This window comes from Helobdella robusta (assembly GCF_000326865.2).
Source record: "Helobdella robusta unplaced genomic scaffold HELROscaffold_2, whole genome shotgun sequence".
NCBI classification, from domain to species: Eukaryota; Metazoa; Annelida; class Clitellata; order Rhynchobdellida; family Glossiphoniidae; genus Helobdella; species Helobdella robusta.
In genome coordinates, this window is record NW_008704083.1 from 6,151,341 (window position 1) to 6,159,355 (window position 8,015).

The window sequence follows — 8,015 nt, forward strand, 5'->3', positions numbered from 1 at the left end:
TGGTGTTATATGTTTGTAGTTCGTTTTTTCGATTTTTCTCACTAAAGTTTTTTGGTGAACGTTTAGTTTATTAAAATTCAATATATATATATATATATATATATATATATATATATATATATATATATATATATATATATATATAGTAGTGTTTTTAGAAATGTACACATGGATGTTTATATGTAAGTAGGCATGTGTACGTATAGGTTGGTTCACATTGGTTTCTACGTTGTGACGGTACTTTGATGTGCTATCTTGCAGGGTGCATTAGTTGAGTTGTGCGCGATGAAACGTACCTTTGATGTGGCAAATTTCTAAGCGTTATTTCATTATCGAGTAAGATAATTTGAAATAACTTTTTTCGAGTTTATAACCGAAAATGGTGTCAATTTCGAGGATGCACCAGAATCATGTGTCAATGAAATTTTGTTACTAATATTGTGAGTAAGATGGTGGAGATTTGAAAGTATTATCACGCCAATCAACACATAAAACTACTGCATCAACCCAAATGCAGAAAGATAGAAATAAAAATTAAAATAAGGTCTTTTGCCAGGTTCCTGCATGCATGTTAGGGTTATTTTTCTTTTTTCGTTTGTGTGTTTAATAGTTTTTTTTTATGTGATTACGTTTTGGTTTTGTCTGATTTTTGGAATAAAAATAATTTTTATACAACTTTTTTATGGCTAAAAATATTGGATATGATTTCAATTATCAGCTTTAATTTTTTTGCAACTATTTCGTTCATGTGAAATGTTTTGTACTGAAATGACGAAACACTCTATACTCATTAGTTCTGAAAAAATAGTGAACAAAAAAAGGGCATAAACAGTTAACGACTGCGCAGGACATAGGCAAGCAAATGCGTACGCGCATGCATGCCTGACTGCACAGTTATGGGAATGAATTGTTCCAATGTCATCATCCTGGATGCAGTTAAAGAGGAGTAGGATGAAGTGATGTGTGCATAAAGAAAGGATTGTGCATGGCTATTTAATGGGACCATTCATTGTTCCTACGCTCAACTGGTTACAAATGATTGAGTCGTGACGGGGTCTCGTTAACTAGGAATTTTTTTAATGTTTATTAATAATTTTTTTATTACTTTGGTAGAATTTCTGCAAATTTTTTCAAATTTTTAACTTTTTGAATATTATTATGTTATATAAAACTACCAGATTTAGTAAAATTTAAAAAAGTTAGATGAAAATCAAAAATTAATGAAACAGTACGAAACACGCGAAAATTAATTTGGACAGAAAAACAACCAAACATTTTTTTGAAAGTCGAAGATAGCGCCTCAGCCAGCCAGCAAGTGTTTGTTCTGTCTGTTACAATTCCAACACCGATGTTTTTATATTTCAACAAAGTCTTTCTTGAGTAGACAGAACTAAAAAGTTTGTTGTAGAAACTTCTGAACAATTTAAATATTTTATCATCTACATTATTTTTTAAAATAACACCACCACTTTCACACACGACATTAATTGGAACCTCTTAAAAATATTTTGTAGTAATTAAAAATTTTTTTTTTAAATAATGTTTTAACTATGTTGATGTTAACAAAAATAAATATAAATATAGATAAATATTAGCATGAATGACTATTAAGAATGAAATAAATATAATTTACTTTGAAAATCTCAGCTTATTTTTAGTCTGGTAGTAAAAAACCAAATGGATGGAGGATAACTAACAACAGAAGGCCACTGACAGAAGAACGTAGGAGGCAGACAGACTCCCTACATCTGAATTGAAGAAAAACATCAAAGAGCGTTGTAAAGATACAAATTGACATAAAACATGCGTAGAAAACCTGGAAACTCATCATAGCGCCTGCCTGCATTAGAGCAGATTTCTTATCTTTGCCGCGCATGTCTCCAAATTATTGTTACCATCCTGACATCTTTCCTCATTGTTTATGCAATTGTTTGTTCTTGCAAACTCTATCAAAATTGCATCTTTCCGCATGTTGATTGGGCAACCAAGAAGAGTATTTAAGATGAGATAATAACAAAAGTAAGGTTTTTAATCGCCGATTTCGGGTTTTCAATGAAAAATTTAACACGCCAGAAATAAAGTATATTCGTGTTGGATGAAAAAATATTGCTAAAGTTCATCATTGTTGTTATACATACACAATTACATTAACACGTGTGGGTTGGTGCACTTGTCACACAGACGCACATAAACTGGAGAAGCATTTAATTTATCTGCTTGAAGAATGTCAAGACTATTTTTCAATACACCTCGAAATGTCACAAGATGTTTCTAGGAGTTCCTTTGAAATGTTTCGTTCGTTTGTACTGCGCATTAAAAATATCAACCGTGTTGTTGTTGCGTCACTACAAGATGCCTCGTTGCGTCACTACGAAATGTTTACTTGTTGCATGTTATTAAGGGCTGATGTGAAGTTATATGCCGCAAGAATGTTAGGTAACTAATTCCTTGCTGCATTTTTGCGTAATGTTCTTTACAACATGCAATGTTTCTTTGTTGCTTTTTTTTACGACCAGAGCATAAAATTTGCAAATCAACAACACAAGCTCTGTAGCAGAACTCATTAGGGAGAGGTGGGCAAGCATAATGGCAACTTTCTTTTATTGCCACCGTTTCACGTGCCTTATGAATTGCAGTTTATATTCAATTAATCGTCTCCTCGCCAGGCTAATTTTTACATCATGTGAATGCTTAGTTTCGGAAAATATTGTTTGGATAGTTGATTCTTGCAAAATTTAAGTCTGCTCCAGATTTCGTTGATGTTTGTTAGTCAAGTCGATGGAGGTGAAAATGAAAATAATATAATGAAAATAATCGTTGGCATTAAAAAAATAACGATAATTATTTTGTAGTAAAATAGAAATCGCACACAAACATCGTTAGTAAAAATAGTATTATTTGTTTTCAAATTAAGTGGTCATAAAAATTGGTATTATTATTACTGTTATCACTGTTGATGTTGTTATAATAATGATAATAATAATTATTGTTGTTGTTTTTATTTTAATTAAGTAAGATAAATTACAAATTGAGAAACTTCTATCAAGTTCGGAGTAATGATTTCAAATATAGCAGATTACAAAATGTTATATATTTTATTTCTCAATAAGCTGATTGGTTGGTCAGTTGGGCGATCAATCAGTAATTGGTTCGTCAGTTGATTGATTGATTGGTCAGTTGATTGGTCAGCTATTTAATTGGTTGGTCAATCATTTGATTGCTTGATTGGTTGATTGGTTTGTCAGTTGATTAGTTGGTCATTTGATTAGTTGGTCAGTTGATTTGTTGGACAGTTGACTGGTCGGTCTCTTGATTGGTTGATCAGTTGATTGGTTAGTCATTTGATTGGTTGTTCAGTTAAATGGTTGGTCAGTTGATTAGTTGGTCAGTTGATTGTTATAAAAAGAAGTTCATTAAGAAAGGATGTAAAAGCGGATGGAGGAGGAGTACGTGCTCGTAACAGATGTATTCTTAATTCTCCATTGTCTTGTCACATTTGCTTCATTTTACAATTATTTTTCTACCATTCTATTTTGAAGTCAAAATTTTTCAAATGAAACTCAAGTTAATTCAATTAATTTCATGCAAGTTAAACGTAAAACCAAATTACATCAAATAGCATTGATTAAATATATTAGAAAATTATTTTATTTTTAATTCAAATTTCATCTAAACCTAATCAACCGCTAAACTAAATTTAAACTACTGCGAATATATTATAATAAAAAACTTTTTTTTCTATTTTCTGCAAACACACGTAGCTTTCTAGATTTCTTAGTGTTATAAACTACTGCAATACATTACAATTCTAGGCATTTGTGTTTGCCCATTCCTTTTCATTTTAACGAGCAAGCTGAACTTTTCATCCTAAAACATTTTTTAATTAAATTAAAATTTTAATTTTTCTAATATTGATTACTTTTTAGTATTTAAAAGCCGCTTACCAAAAATGTCTTAATGTAATTTTTTTTAAATTTACGATGGCTTCAACAAGGAGAGAAGGCAGCAGTTTTAACCATCTTTTGAACATCATGCACATAAACTACAGCCTGCCTGGCTTATATAAATACCATTTAAATGTTTTGGTATTCATATTTTTCTACTTATTTGTATTGATCACGTTGGTGTAACAAAGCAAAAACCACTTGTTTATAAGTACAATATATTCCAAAATAATTTTCGTTAGTTATATTAACATTTTATTGTTAATTTTCATTAAAATTCAGCATGTCAGATGCAGGCATAAAAAGTTTCTAAGAGATTTCTAGCTCTCCAAATGTAATTTCTATCCCAACCAGCAAATATTTTTCGCATGTCATCATAAACAATTTTTGTTTGCTAGAATTTACAGGATCCTGTTGTAGAATATATACACAAGATCGTCTTGAACATTTATAAATTATTAATTTTTTCATTAATCAAGATAAATATTAATTAATCAATTTTATGTATCAGTTATGTAAATTCGATAAAATAAAATTTACTCACATGCATTCAACAGAACAAACACACACGCGTTGCAATGAACGATCCGTATGACGTCAGGTTGTTGATGTTTGCATGCGAAACAAATCTTTCAAGAAAATGTTAACACGGCTTGCCTAATTAGGAGTGCAAATAACTTGATAATGAATCCCGAAAGAAAACATTGCAACATATACGAACCAGCTAGCTGAGAATTAAGTACAAATTGTTTAAGCCCACACAAACTTGAGACATGATCATACAAAACAGAACAGCTTTTCAATCAGCATGCATACAGATCTATTTGTTCATTCTTTTACATGTAAGATCTTGATTAAGCAAACAATTAAACAAGCAAACATACAACCAAACAAACAAACAGAAGAACAAATAGACATTGTCTCACCCATATAATTGAATAACGTTAATTATAATAATTGGTTAGTTTTATTTATAGAATGCTTCAGCTACTGTACATGTATAAGAATTAAAATGTTACACTAAAATGTTGTTCTAATTAATAATATCACACGAAGAAGAAAATGAAACATTGAAAACGGTAAAAAAAACATGTAAAATATATTGAAACGCAACAAAGGGTAGTTTTTTGGAGGTTAAATTATTGCTTTTTAATGCGCATTCACCAGAGGCATGCAGCAGACTGATGCCAAGGAAGAATGCTTAGAATTGTGCAGAACAAATATTCAGGAAACTGCAGCATGATTCATTCTCCTTATTTGTTAAATAATTTCAACGCTGTCCAGTAACATTTTTATAATATCGTTTGTTGCTATAGGATTTGTTATTAAAGCATCTGTTAAAACACTTTAAAATATATCATCACATCAATGAAACATAGGAAGTTTATTTGCGGCATCATTCGAGTGAAAGATATGGCAAAGAGGCCAGCACAAAATGATCAACCACACCAAGTAGTATTGACTAAAACAATCTACCCGCGAATGCTCATTGCTCGTACACGAAAGTGCGTCTGTGAACGCGTGTGTAAACGTGTGCGTGTGCACTTGAATGAATGCTTGTACATGTGTGCGCGTATGTATGTGTGCGTGTGTGTATCTGTGTGTGCACGTGCATAGCATAAAATATATCTGCATAAGTTTCCATTAGAACAAAACTTGAAATAAAGCCATCCAGTCATGAAGCATTGAATGCAATTACACGTCCATTAAAACTCCTGCAATGATGGTGATGATGGTGATGATGGTTATGACGGTGATGATGAAGATGATGGTGGTGGTACTGGTAATGAGGAAGATAATGTAGACGATGAAGATTGTTGTAGTGGGGTTATTGCAAAGACAATGATGATTATGATATGATTCTATTGATAGAAATCACTTTGTACTGTAAACTTTTGAAGAAGTAAAAATTGTAATAAAGTTTTGAAAATTGAAACTTATATTGTTGACTGAATATAGAATAAATGTTTTTTTAAATTCATGACCGGCGAATAAACATCCACTCCATTAAAAAAAACAGTTATCGGCATTTAAATATCATTTAAAACATTATGATCAAATAATCATTATCTTTAAAAACTGATATTTTTTTCATAAAATATGACAAAATGAATAACATCTTTTTAAAAAATTCAATGAAGATATAAAAAAATTGAAAATTTATATTTTAACAAAACAACTTCAAGACAATCACCTTATCACACTTCATCAAAATATAGTGATTGTGATAGGAACATCAACAACATAAACAAAGTTTATGTTAAGTTTATATTTTAACAAAACAACTTCAAGACAATCACCTTATCACACTTCATCAAAATATAGTGATTGTGATAGGAACATCAACAACATAAACAAAGTTAATATTAGCGACAACATCAAAAGTCCAAGCAACAACGTTAACAGATTTTTCTGCACCAACGAACATTCAACAACAACTAAAATAATCAGCAACAATAACGGTTGAGTTGTTCAACAACAAACAACAACTAACAACAACAACAACGACGACAACAACAAACAATAACAACAGTAACATCAACAACGACAACAACAATTGAGCTAGCGGGAACAAGAGGAGCCAGTCAAAGGCGAGAAACAATAAGAAAACTAAATTGGCAGGAAGTTTGTGCAGGTTGAAATGGATTGAGACTTGGTTTGCTTAGCCATCAAGTGAAACCAGATGTCACTAGATATTTCTTCTCTGTAACTCCAAAGTAATTATTAACATAGGTACTGCACGTCCGTTTTTATGTTAAGATTTTTTTTAGAAACGCGTCGATCAATCGCACATTCAGCGAGACCAAACGTAAAGGTTTAACATACACGAGCGTTTGTATGATCGCTTGCCTCTGATTTAATGCGTACGTATTTGTTTTTTAATTGCAAATGCTGTTTGTATGCGTTTTTACATAACTTTTATTCAGGCTTCCAATGTATGATCGCAAATACAACATGTTTCTGTAACATTGATACTTTTTTAATGTAAAAGTACTGATTTATGGTTGGTTCATGCTTATATTACACGCCAGGTTGCACGTTTATAAAACGAACCAAATCAAATAATTCGAAAAGATTTTCTAAAACATCAAACTGTGTTTTTGAACTAATTTTTATGATTGAAAATATAAAAAAATGACGAATGATTTTAATAAATCAAATATTTGTTCGTCACGAAGCAAAATTCATTGAATGTGATCAATTAAAGGATGCTTGTCAGTACCTTCCCCATTAATCATCTTCCACTTCTACTTGCTTAGCACACTTTTTGCATTTGTGTTAGTTTTAAAATATCAGATTAAATAACTCACCTCAATTCACAAAACATATTTGTATTTTATCTCAACAAACATAACCAAATAAATTTTTTATTTATAATTCAAATTTTTGTAACAACTTGACATAAATATTGCTCATTATAGATTACATTTTATTTTTTGTATTAATAAACGTTTTTCTGTTTCCAAACTTAAAATCTGAATGTTTGCGTCAAGCAAACAGAATCTTTTTTGCATATTGTTCCAACATTCATTAAATCCAACTGAAGTTTTCTGTTTTTATAGATTTCAATAACTACGTGATTTGTTAAAAGGATTGAAGTCTGAGTCGGAAAAAAATTTATACAAACCAATCATATAAAATTAGAATAAAATACATGCAAAATATAATTTGAACACTATCTGATGTCACGCACAAAATCAAATAATTATAACAGCACGCTGAACATCATTGGAACGGAATCCAATTATCTACCTGCTGCCTTGCCTGTTTATGTTGTATGGAAACTTTGAAGCAAAATATGGATTGAATGTGCTCTTTATGATTCATCATTTTAACAATTTTAATAAGTCACTTGGAAATAAAAGCAATCGAAAAAATAAAATGCCCCCATATAAAAAAAATCATATGTCTATATTTTTGATGCTTTGGTAAGAACACATGAACTTGTTTTGAAAGTAGACGTTTAACAGAAGAAGTTTGAACGGCATGAAGAAGTGTGGGCATTGTTGTGCCAGAACGTGCAGGACAATTAAAAGAGATTTCGCTGGGTCTTCTGTTTTTCAACGAATG